Below are 17,865 nucleotides of genomic sequence, written 5' to 3' on the forward strand. Positions count from 1 at the left end.
AATTTTCCACTCTGCACCACATGTTGATGGCCCTCATAATTCATACCAGAGGGAAAGTACAAGCAAGGCAGAAGATGTCTGGAACCAGATAAGCCTTACTGTATTAGGAAAAGTGCCAATTAGAGAACATATTATCAACAAAAAATCATGAGTGCATTAGTGCAGAGTTGAGAAGGAAAATAATTTGGCTTAAAAGGATTAGAAATCCCCAGTTCCTAGTTACAAGTAATTCAACCACAGAGCAAAATAAACAAATTCAATAATATCTGAAGTTCATGAACAAAGATAGTCAGAAGGGGAGAAATGACAACATGATGATACATGCAAGGCTTTGTTCTTATTGCTTCTGGAAAATTTGTTTCAGAAAAGTCTCACTGGGAGGAGAAAAACAAAGCTTTTTGTTAAATCTTTGGGGCAAAACTGCTGTTTTTCAGTGATTTTTCTATGTGTTCCTTTTCGCTAATGGCACATTATTTATTAAAATTGTGACATCCCAATAATTGATACACAGTTAAAATGTTCTAAGAAATAAACTTTGCAAGAATTGCAACTCATATCTCTCGAATTTCACTGGTTTTATGTGGTTATTTATGCATTAATGTTAATACAGCTTAATTTACTTTATGTCCATGTGTTATTCATAAAGTGTGTTAAGTTTCACCAATGACAACAAATCTATTAAGACAAAAATAGAAAGTTATTTTTCCTTTCCTGATGATGTGGCCTTTCCCAATTTCCCCCATGCAAAAATAGAGAAAATAATTTATCTATATTTCAAAGAAATGTTCTGAAAGTGAATAATTTAGAAACAATTCAAGTGAAAATGCTTTAACATTATTAAGCACTATGCAAAAATCCATTAGATTGTTATTAATATAATATTTATCAATAATAATGCCTTTTTTGTACATCTAAAAATGAAATAGGGCAATTATAGGTAATTATGAGAAATGTTGGAGAAAAGGTTAAAGCAATCACATGAAAGTAAATTAAACCTGTGTCAAATTTCAGTCTCAAAAAAATATATAGATTTTGCTCAAGGGTCATAACTAGCCTTTAATACACACAAAGCAGCAAAGAGTAGGACGACATTCTCAATTAAACCCCCACCCTTCTACTCCCTCACTGTAACTTTCATTTCTCAGGACTGTGGAATGTGACTTTGACTCATATATTAATTGATGTTGCTGCCACAAACCTGCAAATACAGATGCACTCTAACATTTCTCTGCCCCTCCCCAACTCCAACAGAGGAAAAAGGAACTAGCATGCAGGTGTGAGGCAGTAGAGAAGATAAAGAACAGTTTCAAAATTCAGTGTTTTTCTGACTAGTAAGCAATAAAATTCAGAGTTAAGAATCAGATGATCCTCATAGTTGCATAGGATGTTCCCAGGTGGATTCTAAGTAGAAAAGGACAGAGAATAGACATTTGGTTTGGATAAACAAACCAAAATTTCACCATTTTAAGTTAACTGTCTATTTTGAGAGAGAGAGAGAGATAGAGGGAGAGAGAGAAAGAATCCCAAGAAGGCTCTGTGCTGTCAGTGCATAGCTGGACTTGGGGCTCCATCAATCCCATGAACGGTGAGATCATGACCTGAATCATAATCAGTAATCAGATGCTTAACCAACTGTGCCACCCAGGTGCCCCATCATTTTAAAATTATTGGATATCAAATGAGCTTCTCAAACACATTGGCCCTGAAAATAGGCAAAATATTTCATATATTGCAAGTATAAAGTGGATAGCAAGTAATCATAGTAGGGATGATGATGATGATAGACATCAAATATATCCCAAAAGTCAGTATCACAGTTATCTATAATTTGGCATTATTTATCCTCCAACATAAGTCTTTTGAATTGATAGAATATCTTTCCTTCATTTTGAAAAACTTGGAGTTTATGGGGCGCCTGGGTGGCTCAGTCAGAGCCATGACTTCGGCTCTGGTCATGATCTCATGGTTCGTGGGTTCGAACCCCGCATTGGGCTCTGTGCTGACAGCTGAGAGCCTGGAGCCTGCTTCGAATTCTATGTCTCCCTCTCTCTCTGCTCCTCCCCCGTTCATGTTCTCTCTCTCTCTCTCTCTCTCTCTCTCTCTCCTTCAAAAACAAAAACACATTGAAAAACTTGGGAGTTTATCAGAGTGAAGATCCTGATAGTAGACTTACTGAGAAAAAGTAAAACAGCACCTTCAAAACAGAGTTTAATAAATCAAGCATTTTCTTTTTTCTGTGAATTAGTGAATATTTGCATACTGCATGTTTACCAGTTTGAATATTGACTATTCACATAAATGCAGTAGAAATGAATGAACATGCACTTAATTGTGTCAATTAATTTTGTACTAAGACCAGATTATATTCAGGATGTTTAAAATAAATTTCTGCTAATAGCTTATTTTTGCTATTTGCAAATTACTCCTAACATTAAAATGTAGGAAAATTGTTATGAATATAATTGATTATTCTGACCATTACTTGCTCATTATTTCATTAATCTGATAATAATATTATCATCAATAATACTCTTGCCTCAGTGTTTTTTGTCTATAATTACTTATGAAATCTTAAAATTATAATGTGGCAACATGTAGTATTTTTCTGTTGGCCCCTGTAAAGTGAAAAAATAAAAAAAAAAAGAAAACTATTTTGGCTAAATTTTCAATTTTTTTCACATTTCTCATACACTTAATAGTTACCTACATATATGGGTGAGCTGGGTTAACACAGAAATATTTACTTCTGTAATATAATATAAATCTTTTGTGGCTGTCCTTTATTAATGCATCTTTCTAGTTCATGAAGAATGTGTTGCATTTTATGACTTTAACACTGCAAAACAATGACTTTCTCAGAGTCAGAAATTTAAATATATCATTTTTAATTTTAATATATATCATTTAAAATATATCATTTTTTAATATGTTGTAATAGCACTGGCTAAACAAAACTTAGGGTCTCTCTCACCTTGACTTAATTCAATCAGAAGTACTGAATTTAACAGAGTTTCTGCTACATTTATACTGCTCAATGAAGATGATTTTTATTCTATCTCTGTCCTAGGCTGCCTTGCTTTAACTTTTTAGACCCTTTCTTCAATTAGACATTCTCTTTACCTCATGTTAAAAATCATGCTTACATGGCAGGTTTTCTAAGTCCCTCTCTAACTGAATAATCTTATTTGGATTAATACTTTTCTATGATTTATCCTAGCTCTATGTAGTTAATGTATACTTTAAACATTCATACATTCTCTCATGGTTTGGCACAGTTCATGTTGTTTACTTACCCCATTGATGTTGCTCTATTATTCAGATGCCCTAAAGGTAAAAATACAACCCTATACTATAAATATTGCTCATTATATATTAGTTTAGTAGTTGAAATTTTCATTAAGTGTGCATTTACTTTTTAGACTAAATAAAATTGACATTTTCATTATGTTATTAGTAATGTTGATGTTAGCCAGTCATTTCAGCTAAAATTGTTTTCAGATTAAAAAAAAGAGCAATGGCATGTCATTTTAAATTGTTTACATTTGTAAAGCAGATATCTTGACATAATTATTATACTCTAATGAGGGATTAAAATCAGATAAGTACTTAAGCTCCATGGGTTAATCCACTGATACAAATTTATGTAAACCAAAGTACTCAGAATTTATGCTACTTAAAGATATTATAATGTGAAGAGCTAAAATTTCTGATAAAAAGGGGTGGGGGGAGTTTCTCTCAGTCCTGCCAATAGGCTTATCTATATTTGCTCCTCTCTCTGCTCAATGTTTTTATCTGTGATCCGTGAAAGACACTTCCCTTGCTGTCTTGAAAGTGCCATTTTTCATGAGTAATCTATTTGAGAAGCTCTTTGGTCTTCTTGTTTTGCAAGTGGAGGACAAGTGGGATATGACTGAAGGAAAGAAAGTGCAAGTAGATAGGGCCTGAATTCAACAGAGTTAAAGTCTTAGATAGCTCTAGAAAAACAGCTTCTGTTAAGTAATAAAATAATAAAAGTAAAAAAAAAAAAAACCCACCACAACAAACAACAATAAAAAAGCAGCCAGAAAAAAGCATATTGTGCAAAATGGATATTTAATTTAATTTAATTTAATTTAATTTAATTTAATTTAATTTTAGAGAGAGGGCACCTATAAGCAGGGGGAGGGGCAGAGAGTGACAGAGACACACACACACACACACACACAGAGAGAGAGAGAGAGAGAGAGAGAGAGAGAGAGAGAGAGAGAGAGAGAGAATCTTAAGCAGGTCCCATGACCCTGGGATCATGACCCAAGCTGAAATCAAGAATCTGGCTCTCAACCTACTAAGCCACCCAAGCCACCCTTGGACTTTTAATTTACCACTTTATTAAATATTTAAAAATAGCCTTATTATCAAATTATTTCATTTTCTACAACATATCTTTTGGCTACCAAATCCCATAAACTTTGTGTCAGGTGAACAGTGCCATTAGAGTACCAATTACTTTTTATGTGGTTTCAGATTTTATTTGGTATAAGTCCCTCACCAAGAATACCTGGGAGAATTAACTCAATGCTTTTATTCTCTAAGAATTAGATATGAGACAATTAAAATGGTGCCTTGATTCCTCCTCTTTCCCACATCTCTCAAAATCTTAACCGACTTTCACAGTCTAGTGTAGGTTCCACTTCCATCATGAATATTTATCTAAATATTTCAACACATATGATCTATTTCTCCAAATCCATAAGGCATTTATTTCTTGCATTATACAATTTGGTATTAATCACTACTTCATAACAGTTATGCAATGTTTTAAGATTATGTATTGATATTTCCCATCCCTAATCCCTCAAAGTATTATATGTTCTTATAGTTCAAAGACTGTGATTCACACTGCACTTTTATGTGCCTGAGTATTAGTATAACTATAAACATGACAGGCCTTATTTTTTGAGCTGTGACTTTTAGCGTCAGAAATTTGACTTCATTGCTTACTAGCTACATGACCTTGAGCAAGTCAATTTATATTTTCAAACCCTATTTTTATTATGCATAAGATACTCTAATAATTTTGAATTCATAGGGTTATAAGAATAAAATGAAATACTGCATGGAAAATAGTACTAGAACCATAAAATCAAAAAAAAGAAATCTGTTACTAGAACAAAAATTATGTCTAAATGGACAAAAGAGTGCTTATCTCTGCGGTAACTTACTTAGGAATGGGTACGAGGGAATTCTAAGGAGACAGAGTATACTTTAATAAATACCATCCATCTCAATTGTTTTCCACACCTAAATTTTAAAAAGTCATCAATTCTGTAGCCGCCAGCACCTTTCTTGTTAAAGATGTTCTGTTTGTTTCCCATAGAGACATGACAGTTTAGTCTTTCTCCATTTTTCAGGAAAAGATGTAAAACCAGGATACTACATTTAACCTGGCATACAAATGTGCTAATTTCTTACACTTTTAAGAATCTAGAGGGGCGCCTGGGTGGCGCAGTCGGTTGAGCGTCCGACTTCAGCCAGGTCACGATCTCGCGGTCCGTGAGTTCGAGCCCTGCGTCGGGCTCTGGGCTGATGGCTCAGAGCCTGGAGCCTGTTTCCGATTCTGTGTCTCCCTCTCTCTCTGCCCCTCCCCCGTTCATGCTCTGTCTCTCTCTGTCCCAAAAATAAATAAACGTTGAAAAAAAAAATTAAAAAAAAAAAAAAAAAAAAAAAAGAATCTAGACTTCATGCCCAACAACTCATAATCCAAGCTTCTCTCAGTAATGCTTTTACTATTATTACTTTAGTAAATTATCTAGTGAATTGCAGCTTATTTATTGTATTACATATTTATCATAGTTGATATGCAATAAACTGAAGATTGCTGGGAAAGATAGCTGCATACAAGGTCCAAGGCAATTCTGCTAGAGAAGAACTTGTAACATAGTGAAATTTCCTTTTATTTAATTTAGGAAAGGGAGATGGCAGCTTCTCTCTCTCCACACCTTAGATGTCTCCTTGGTAACATAATAGGCCCAAACTTTTGATTGTAAAATATAAGGTTGTGGGCTTTCTATTTCTTGGAACTTGAAACACATACCTCTAAAAGTTCACTCAGGAGTCTCTCACAAGGGGTCCAGGAGATTAATACAAGGTGCAATCATTTGTTTCTCATGGAGATAACTGAAGTTTTAGTTGTTCTTTATTCTATTTTCTTTATAAACTTATGTGGATTTTTGTCTATACTTTGCACTCTCCTGGAGTGCATATAATGACATACATACAAAATAATTCTCTTCTTCTTTTTTATTGATACAATTTTTTTGTTTCCTCTTTGGGGAGAGGGACATGGTTTTCTATTTTTCCAACAGAACTAAAAGAGGTTCAAAGTTTTTGCAGTCAAGAAAATTCTAATCAAGATTCTAATCAAGAAAGAAGGGACAAGGACAACCTGTAAGTAGGAAGAAACGGGTAGGAATAAGTTGGTTCTACACTATTTCTGGGTGTTTCCAAGCTACTGTACCTAAAAAATTATTGCTAGTTTCAAGATGAATACTTTTTGAGATGGAGAGTGTGCACTTGACCAGGCAAATCTGCACAGGTATATACAAAAAACAAACAAATCTTAATATTGATATTAAAGTTCAAGTTCAGCCAATAACCATCTTAAGCTTAGAATTAACTGCCTGAAACAGCTTCGTTGTTGCTGACAGCCTGATCTTGACACATCACAATCTGTGAGAAGCAGAGATCCTTCATGGTAACAAGAGAGAGCTTAGTAGCCTGCCCTTAAGCCGAGCCCCAGTGACTGGTCAGTAATCTGGAGAGCAAAGTCTAGTATTTCAGCTATGTGCTGAAATCTAGATCAGCTAATGTGCTCTCTGATCATCGGACATGGTGGAGGACCAGAATTGGAATACTAAATATAGGACTTTTGCCAAAATAGGAAGCCCTATTTCATATACTTTTTATCACATTCTAATCAATTAAATATAACAATTCAGTTGAAAATTTCCTATTTTTAAAGAAATTTTTTTTAATTTGTTAATTAAAATGTTAGAGAATATGTATTCTTCATGTTAATTCATAACTTAACTAAATAATGAGGTAATGAAGAATTTGCTACTATAAAACTCAATTAAATATAAATTTCCTTAAAGCTATAAAGTGAATTATCACTTAATATCTTCTTTTTTTATAGAAAGCATATCATTTAATTAATTAATTTATTTTTAATGTTTATTTATTTTGAGGGGGAGAGAGAATCCAAAGCAGGCTCTGGGCTGACAACCCAGAGCCCTATGCAGGGCTCAATGTCATTAACCATGAGATCATGACCTGAGCTGAAACCAAGAGTCAGACCCTTAACCGACTGAACCACCCACACACCCCAACCATGACATTTTAGTGTATGGAATAAGTACAGAGAAGAGAAAAATATTGTGAATTATTAAAATATAATTTAAATATTAACAAATTGCATAGTAACAGACGCACATTTATAAACAAATTTCTCTAGCAAATTATTTCCAAGGATTTTTTTTGTTCCTTATAACAGTACAAGGGGATATTGAAAATGAGTTCTGAAATGGAGTCCAGCTTGCAAAAGCAAGAATCACTAGGTGAGTTTTCATTCACTAACAGATGTATTTGAAGCTGGATTTTAAAATAAAGCCTTAAACTCACAAGCTCCGTCATGAATAAAATTAAAAGGCTTTATTGCCTTCATTAGTTTTCTTCAACCCAAATCTCAAGAATTTGCTTTCAATATCATCCATCAGAATCATCTGTGGAGGAAAGGTCACAGATCTAATTCTTCATTCAGGCACAGAGGACATTAACATCTAATACACAATGTGAGATATCATATATAATAATTAGGATGTAATTATGTTCATATATTTCCTCATAGATGTCTTTAGGCACTAGCTGTTCTTCCACTTCAAGAAATCACAGTGGACGCTGTTCCTATGGTTACCAGGAGGGGTGCATTTATGAAGATAGCTCAAGACTATTAAAACGAGTGAGAAACTAGGCTGGAATTGCTGGCCAGTCTGATGAAGTCACTCTGCCCATCACTATTTCTCAGTCATTGTGATGCTAAGATTGTGTTCTTTACTAGGAACAAAGCAAAAAATGAATCACTTTACATGAATAAGCCAACTTAATTAATTTTGGTCTACTTTAATCCATTCATTGCTGCAGCTCTAGATTCCTGACACAATTTATAAAAAAACAAATTTTTTTTTTGCTTTCAAAATGTCATTTTGAAGGAACTGTTTCCTCAAATGTTGCTGAAGTGATCACTGGAATAGTCAACTATCATTGAAAATAACAACCATGGGAAATAACCATGTTCTGTGTACAATTGTAGGTTTATTTAACTGAATATGAGCCTAATCTTTCTTGTTATTTTTGTTTTGTTCTTATAATGATTGGTCTGAAATAAAACTTCTCTATTTTGACAAGATATTTGCTGAAAGAGAAAGAGATATAAGTAAATTATAGCATCACATGCTCTAAAGGGGAAGTCAAGTAGAATTAGAGAGTGAAATGAAGGTGGTAGTAAATTATTAATCTTCTTCAGAGGAAACTATTTTTAGTGAGAAATCTTTGATCCATCCATTTGCATAACAAAGATATGATTAGGCAAGCCATCTAAATATTCTTACTAATTTTAAGAAAATTTTATTGTGCTAAAGTTTGCAGAATATAGATATTTATACCTATACATATACACTTATAAAAACTTAGCATTATATCCCTTATCTAACCAAAGGTAAAATATTTAATCGTTTTTATTTAGTTCATGACACTATTTGTTTTTAAAATCCAGGTTGCAAAAAAAAAAAAAAATTAGGTTGAAGCCCATGAAAAGTACTAAAGTTTTTCCAACTCTATAGTTTTGCATGTTTCTGATATTAAATATCTTAGAGAAAGCAGTATTCATCAATTCAGCAAGCCTGGCTCTCTGACTGCCAGAGCTGTGAAAGACAAAAAAAAAAAAAAAAAAAAAAAAAAAAAAAAAAAAAAAAAAGGCAATTTATGCAAGTTTTCTAATTAAGCAAAAGGAATCCAAAGGCATTTACTTGAACCTATCACTGAACATCCTGACATATTTTTAAACTGAATAGGATATAATTATTTGTGTATGTCAGCAAAAACCCAGTGGCATATCTGAGAGCAACATCTATTAAAGAGCAGACACCCCCGTTTTCCTGGGAAGATTCTGAAATAATTAAGTTAGTAAATCATCACCTAGTCAGGACATCAAGCTCCCACAGCTACTCTCCTTGATCTTCACCTTAATTATGTATCTGTCTTGATCCCTGACTATAAAATGTACTGACATGCATGTGCCTTTGCTCTATTCTGGAGATAGTTTACAAGCTATTCATGATTTAATGTTTTTATTCTAACTCCCTATGTTTCTTTGACATATGTATCCAAAGAGTGGTGTCTGCCACAGCCTGCAAACTCCATGGGGTAAGCGACTTACAATCAATTTTCATTGTTCAGTAGCCACCAGAGTGGCATTTGCAATCAGACAGTTCATCAATGCCTAATGTCATGATGAGGATGATTATCATAAGTCTTTATTTTGATTGAAGTATAAATATATTATATATAGAAAAGACAGAGTTAATAACATCTGTTTAAAATGTATACATACACCCTCCCACAATAAGGTAAAACATATTATTAAAGACCTTCTTTATCTCCAAAACCTATCAAGATCACAATTATGCTTTGAATAATTAATGAAAAGAGAACATAATAATGTAAATTACTACCACCAACAAAAGGAATGTAATACTATTGATTAACTATTACAGTGGTACAGTGGTATAGTTGTATTTTGAAAATATACTTTAGTTTTATTTCTTCTGTATGCTATTTTGGCTTTTCAGTATTATTAATATATATGTATATTTACATATCTGTTTGGTTTTTCATTAGAAAAAATAAAACATAATGTGTCTATTATGCAGTAACATGACAGATAAGATGAAAATTAGAACTCAATATTCTGACAGAAGTATTACATTTTCTATAGAACACCTACAATATTCAGGGAAGTGATACTATTGTAGAACCAAGAAACAACAAGTTAATGAGAAAATAATTATTACTAGAGTCCTTATTATTGGATTTCCTTAAGGAATAATCAGAGGGATGGAACATAATACCACATCAACCGAGTCTGTAGAGTGAATGGATGAGGACATTATGCAAATAAGAAATAAATGGCTTCCTAATCCTTGTACCATACTCATCCTTGAAAGAAGTGGCCTGTGTCCTTAAGGCTTGTTTTATGAAGACATCAACATTTTGAAAAATACAAAGATAGAAGATAGCAAGAAAAAAAAATAAGCCTTAAACCTTGACTAGTGATTGAATTTTTCCACCTGCTATCTATTACTATTTAATCTATCCATGGGGGAAAAATCAGCTGAGCTGTCCAGAAACATCTGGATGTTATGGCACCCAACAAGTATAATAGCCACAGCTAATGAACCTAAAGATAGGAAGAGCATTACCTGGTTGCTATTTCAGCCTTCAGCCAATGAATATAAATAGGTTTTCGTTGATCTTTTGTCCTACTAAAATGTAATCCAGTTTATTGAACTGGTGAATTACATTAACCATTTTGACATTATTTCTTTATAAATCTACCATGATGTCCTTGTTCTGTTCTTCTTCTGTCTGTATCAGAGAAACCATAATAAAATGATATGATCTGTTTAAGCTCAGTGATTCTAATGATTGAAAAATAACTTGTATAGGAATTGCTAAAAATATATATATGACCATATATATATATATATATATATATATATATATATATATATATAGTCATGCAAGAAGAAAAAAAAAGTAGGACTTCAACTTTCATGCCTATAGTTATTTCTTCATACAAAATGGTCTTTCTCAGCTTTGTCCCTGTATAATGAGAATGATGATGGCATCTACATAGAGTTCTGTAAAGATGAAATTAAGTAATGTATATAAAGTGCTCAACGCAGAGCAAGTGTTGAGAAAATATATTCATTGATATTATTGCTTCTATGGCTATTAGCATTTTATCAGAGCATCAAATGTATAGATAGGTTTTATGATGGCAAATTCATCCACAGTTAGGAGAGAAAGGCTGTATTGAGATTGGAAAGTGTGCCCAGGCTAAGTAAAGAGCTTATGAAGGTAATGTAAAAAAGCTTGTTCCTGTAGTCTGTCATTCAATGCTAGGCTTTCTCCCGAGGAGAAATATCTCCAATAAGTACCGTGACTATTCCCCTGCCTCAACTGGAAGTCATTACATTATCTATTATCATAGATTCAAAGGCCATGCTCTGTGATTTCAGTTGCATTTTTTCTCTTGGGCATAATATAATATACAACTATATCCACTATGTACTTTATTAGTGGTCAATTCTCTTACATCTTTAACTCTTGTGCTTCCATTGATTTAAAGATGGGGAAAACAGGACTAGAGGGGTTCGAAAATTGTTTTGGGCTACTTGGAAATATTCAGAATCGGTACCAGGCTTCTAACATGGGAAACAAGAAGTATTAATAAAAACACATTTTTAGGATGCAGAATTGACGATGGACACAAGACTGTAGTTTTCATTTAGGAGCATTACAACAAAACATAATATATGAGTTCTATCATTTAAACACCACTGTCATAAAAATGGTTTTACATAACCTTCACAACCAGTGAGTGATCTAGCTAAAAAAATATTTTCTCCATTTTACAGACGAAAAAATTAATTTTGAGAGGTAAAATGACATATCAGATCTCATACAAATGTAAGCAATATACTTAATGTGGAAAGCAATATCTTTTCTTTCTAAACAAAATTTCTTAGTATTGCAACTCAACATGAAAGTTCAAATATCAAGGAGGTAGTCTGATTACACAAGTTTGGAGCTCAAGAGATCTAGAAGAAGCTGTAAATGGCTGTGTCATCAACATACAAAAGTGGATGCATGAATCCACTGAGGCGTGGTTTGGATAGAAATGACATTTTGGTCTTGAAACCCTCTAACTGGGGTTTAGAAACTGGGTGGGAAAGAGAAGCCAGCAAAAGAGAATAAGGGAAGACTGGATGGCAAGAGGAAAATCTTTAGATAATGTGACTGTAAGCAAGAGAAGAGAGTGTTTAAAATATGCTGAATTCTTAAAAAAAAAAAAGTGATGAAAAAAGTGGTATTTGAGACTGTTTTCCATTTTTGGAGCAATTTCTATTAGTTAAGAGTTTGAGCTGAAAAACAGAACCAATAAATAATTTACTTTTGAAATTTGATTGTAAACAATTGTGGGAACTCATGCCATCCCTGTGTGGAGCTCTTGCAGGAAGTCAGCAGACTGACTGATACTCATGTGAAATGGGGAAATGTGGAAAAACTAAAATATCCATGAATGAATGGACTGAGAATAGAATAAAATTGATATCAGTCTTCCATCGCCTCCAAGCCTCCAGTTTCAATGGTGCAGACCCCTTTAGGAATAGCTAGTGATTTTGTCAATGAGCTAAGAGTGCAAAAGGAGGCGATGAGGCAGTAGAGTTGCTGTGGGCCAGCTGTGCCCATCCCAACCATGTAAGCCACCAGATAAAGTACAACCTGCTTGAGCTACAGCAGCACCTCATTCTAGCCTCTGTCCTTCCCAGAGCAAAAAAGAACATGATTTAACTTCCATTGTCTAAATCTTACTCACAATGTCTCTTGTAACTCATGCAAAATGGAATGAGGCATGGAAGGGAATTCAGGGAAACTACTTCCAGTTTAGATTTTGACAAAGTACAAATTCTTCTGAGGGCTGAAGAGTAAATAGGAGGTGAGTAAACATTTACAGTTCTTTCATGGGTTTTGCTGAAACAGACAATTAAGATGCAAATGTTTTTACACAGACTTTGGTTTTTGATTATTTTTATTTTACAAAATGGTTGCTGATGGAGTAAGATGATAGATAATGGAAAAGGAATCAGCAGAAAAGACAGATTAATGCTCCAGGGAGAGAGAATAAGGACAGAAGTAATAAAACTGAGAAGGTGAGATGAACACTCACTGTTAACACTCTAGGTCTAGGGTATTTCTTCTCAGCCTTTCTTTTCACTGTGTATTTCTAATGGAATTTAGTGGTTCACAGCATGGACTCTGGGATAGAGTGTCTGGCTGTAAATCTGGACCACTACTAAATAGTTGGGTGGCAAAGGGCAAGAATTTCTTTGCCTCAGATTCTTCTTTTTAAAATGGTAATACAATTAGTAGCAACTCATAGGCTCACTGGGGGATAAAATAATAATGGTATCCACTCATAGGTCATTGTAAATATTCAGTTAAGTTAATATTTGGAAATCATGGAGGATATTATGGGTAATTAATAAGTGCTCTGTTATTATTTAAATGCCTTTAGGCACTTAAATTATTTAAGTGCCTAAAGAATATAAGTAAAAAAATATTTTTGGTTAACATTCTAATGTTATGATTCTATTATTTAAATTTTTTACAAATATTATTTTAGTATCCCATAATATCCTAGCATATACAGCGTATTAAAATGTATATAACTTTTTATTTTTCCATGACAGACATTCAGGACAACCAATTGTACTTTCAGAAAGCTTCTAATTTCAACAAATACTGTCTTTTCTTTGCTGTACATAACTTTGCGGCAAACATCTTTGAGCATAAAGATATATCAATTCAGATTATTTCTGTAGAATAAACTACTAGAAATAGATTTAATGAGTCAGTAATTCTCAGCATTCTTCATGTTCTTCTTTTGAGTAATAAAGAAAAATAAATCTAAAACTGAAGTTTTAACTTTCTTCTTTTAAAACATTATCTTAAGAATTAATAAAATTTAAGAAAGTTCATTAAATTACTAAATGGTAGAGTATTAAAAGTTTATTAAAATTAAGTATTTTAGCAATATATGTCCATCATTTATCTCAAAATCCATGGTAAACTCTATTAAAACTAGAGAACTATAACTTTTCTTCAGCTGCATCTCTGTTGAACACTGAGTATTCCATAGAAAAATACGCCTTCTTGTAGACATTTAAATTATAGTAACTACAATAGTTTTTTTTTTATATTCTCTTACTATTTGCTCTTCTTTTGTACCTGATGTTTACAATTATAGATTTTTATCATGAAACTTAAAAATGCACTACAGTGAGATAATATACATTGCTCCTGCACTTCACAGATTGTCAATTACCATTTTGATAGTATCATTCGTTACATTTCACAATTAAAACATATGGATGATTCCTCTGTATAGCAATTGTATTTGCTATGTTAATAACTAGTGGCAAAATTTCTAAGATAATATTCCCACCCATCTCTAGAAATCTAAGAGTCTTCTTTACATTACCAATTTGACCAAAGTTGATCTCCTCCAATGTGGTTCACCTACTGTTAGTATATTTGTTAACAACCATAACTATGTCTTTATTTCAAGTGTTAATCATGATTTTATAATGTACAGTTATGACAAATGTCCTTAAACATGTTCTGCCCACGATTTGCAAACATTCCCTTACAGGTTGAAAAGATTATATTGTGAATAAGGTAGAATATATGCTTATACAAAGGATGAGAGAATTTTGTCCTATGTAAGAATACTCACTAATAATGCCATAATCACTTTTATTAGGAGCTACCTCCTTTTCTTTGCAATCGTTTGTGTTTGGAGTGCAAAGATAACCTGTTCCTGAGAGACAGAGTCTAAATAAAACACATCCCATTTTTCTTTCTACAATCAATCTGGTGTTAATATCCATAAGAAACTGGAAAAGTGCATTTTCTAAATAGTGCACTCTCATGGTTTCCTTAACACTGCACTTTCCTTATACCTCTCTACCAATAAGCAAACATTTTTGATATTTGTTTTTATGGTTTATAGATTCTGTGTAATCTTCAGAAAAGCCTATTCCGGCTGAAGTCATGGAAGAAAAATTGTATTTCTCTCAGCACTTTTTAAAAATATACTTCTAAATTTTTTTTCACTTTTACATTTTTAAATGGGATCCTTATGAGATTAATTTTGTAGTAGAGTATGCAATAGGAATCAAGATGAACTAAAATAGCTAGTCAATTTCCCTACCGTCATCTTTTTACTAATCCATGTTTTCACCATTGATTTTGATAGATTAGATCAACTACTGTTTGGAGACTTATTTCTGGATTTGCTATTATATGCCATTGATCTACCAGGTGACTCATGAACCCATAATTTATTTTATTAATGAGAGCTTTATTATTTGATATCCATCTGAAATATTTCCTTTGCCACTATCCTAATTCTCCTTTTTTACATAAATTTCCAGTCATTCTTGGATATTTCCCTTTTTATTATCAACTTTAGAAACAGTTTCCCTAGTTAAAAAAATAAAGCTATATTATTTGGAATATTAATTTAGGAAAATGGCATCTAAAAATATTTAATCCTCATATCCAAGAACATATTATGCATTTCCATCTATTCTAAGAGTTATTTCAAAGATTTTTTTGTATTCTTCATATTCTGAAAAAGTTCATTATTGGGCATTTCATATATTTGCATTGTCAATTATTAATTTTAATTAATGTATTTCCTACTTATCACTAGAGTGCATTTCTACATGTTTGTCTAACTAGTTTAAAATCAAACATATTACTGACTTTACTTATTACCTATTAATTTTTCACATCTATTTCCACACTTTATTTTCTAAACATATAATTATACTTTATGGAAGAAAGATAGTGTGCCTTGTCTTTTCCAGCTGTATACCACTTAATTCTTTATCTTTTATCATTTCATAGGTTAGTGTGGAGACAAACTTTTTGGGGTATCTAGTATCCCATACTCCATTCTCATCACTCTCCCCTCCCTTAATATTTATACAGTCTCTGCTCCTTAGAAAATGCTTGAGCAGTCAATAAGGGAATGAACAAAAATCACTGGCATCTGATCTATAATTGTTGCTAGCACAACTGTATCATTATGGTCTATCTTTCTGGGACCACAGGGGTCCTTGAAAATGCACTGAACAATTGGAGGAATAAATTGGTAAAATACAATTACATTGTTATATTAAGAGTCATAGGGAGGAAGACAGTTTGTTAATATATGTTATTCTGCACTTGTCTGTATTGTGTCAAAGGGAACAAAAAGATAGTTGGTGAGAAAAACTCTTCTGAGGAAAAGCACAACAACATTAGATTTATTTCTTCCAAGTGCTTAGAATGTGGCATTGAGCTAACTCGTTTATTCGTTCATATAATTGTTCAACTACATGCAGACGTTGCTCTAGGCACTAGAGATACGATAAAAAAAAATAAAGTTCATGTGCTTATAGAACTTTCATTATAGTGTAAGGAAAGAGAATAAAAAATGTTGTTGGGATTAGATAATGCATAAACGATATTTAAAGTCATGGGACTAAATGACAAACTTGGGATTTAATGTACATATGAAAGCCCCAAGGATGGATCCCTGAGATATACCAATATTGGAAGACTGGTGAAATTAAGAACAGTAAGAATATTGGTCTAAAAATAGACAGTAATGTAGCAAAAAAATCAAAAGATATGTATTCTGAACTTCATGTAAAGAGTGTGTTTTAAGATAGATAGTGTTCAACTGCCCATAGGTTGAAGAGAATGGCGATCTGGAATTGATCACTGGATTTGGTAATTTGTAAATCACTGTTCACCTTACATGGTTTGTTTTTTCAGAGTGAAGGGGACTATATCAAGATTGGAATAAGTTCAAGTTAGACTGTGAAAAGGAAGTAGAGAGTGGACTGGTACAGTTTTTCAATGTTGTTTTGAAACCACATATAGAGTCTTGGGAGTTTTGCCAATTGTGTGTGTGTGTTATTTTTCTGCCAGGTAGGAAATGTTTATCATGTTTGATCTGGTGTAGAGAGAATATTTATAATTCATAAAAGAGAGGACCACTAAAAAGCAAAATTTTAATACTCCATAGATAATGAGAACAAGTGCAGAGGTAGAAGACTTGGCCATTGAGAAATATACGGGTAATTCATTCATAGCAATGGGAGAAAAGATGCTGTACATAGTCACCAACTAAGGATGTTTGGTGGAAGTAATGGTGCACTAATATGGGAATTCCCTTCTAATTTCTTCAAATGAGTAAATAATAAGATCATAAGCAGAGAGTAAGGGGAACAGAGAAAATTAGATGTTGATTAACTGAGAGCCAATAAAAAAGGTATAAAATAGTTGTTCTTTTTTTTTTTTTTTAGAATGATATGTGAGTTAAAAGGCAACATTGTCAGGAAGCATTAAGGTCTCACTTAAGTTTAACTGCTATGAAATTAAAATAAGTGTCAGAGTAGTCAAGTGCCTTGCTGCAGTAGGTGAGATTCAATTGAGGCAGAGCAGGGAAGGGAGTGGAGACAGTGTGCAAAGGGAATAGTATATTTATTAGCTATAAACTTTAATTGGTTCTAATGATATAATTGGATCTAATGTAGATGATAAAATGTGAAAGAAGGATGTGGGAGATGTTGATGCAGAATGAAAAAGACAGCAGTTGTACACATAATTCTACTATCTTATTTTAATGGAAAAACAAAACATAAAAATTATTTGCAAAAGTTTTAGTAAATGTGGGAGATGGGAAACAATAGCCACCCTCTGTACATGTGGTACGGAGAAAGAAACTACAGTGACTAGAACAAAAACAAATATCAGAAATACTTCCCAGTCTAAAATATTACTGAACTAAGTAGACTGAAAAGCCTTCATAACATTTTAGGGAAATCCAATGTAAAGCTATTAAAAAAAAAGAAAAGCAAATAAAAAAGAAAAGAAAGAAAAAACCTATGAAGGAAAACAATGTTAAAAGATGTTTTGGCTGAAAAA

This window comes from Puma concolor, chromosome B4 (genome assembly GCF_028749965.1).
Source record: "Puma concolor isolate L17-30 chromosome B4, mPumCon1.1.hap2, whole genome shotgun sequence".
Classification (NCBI taxonomy): Eukaryota; Metazoa; Chordata; class Mammalia; order Carnivora; family Felidae; genus Puma; species Puma concolor.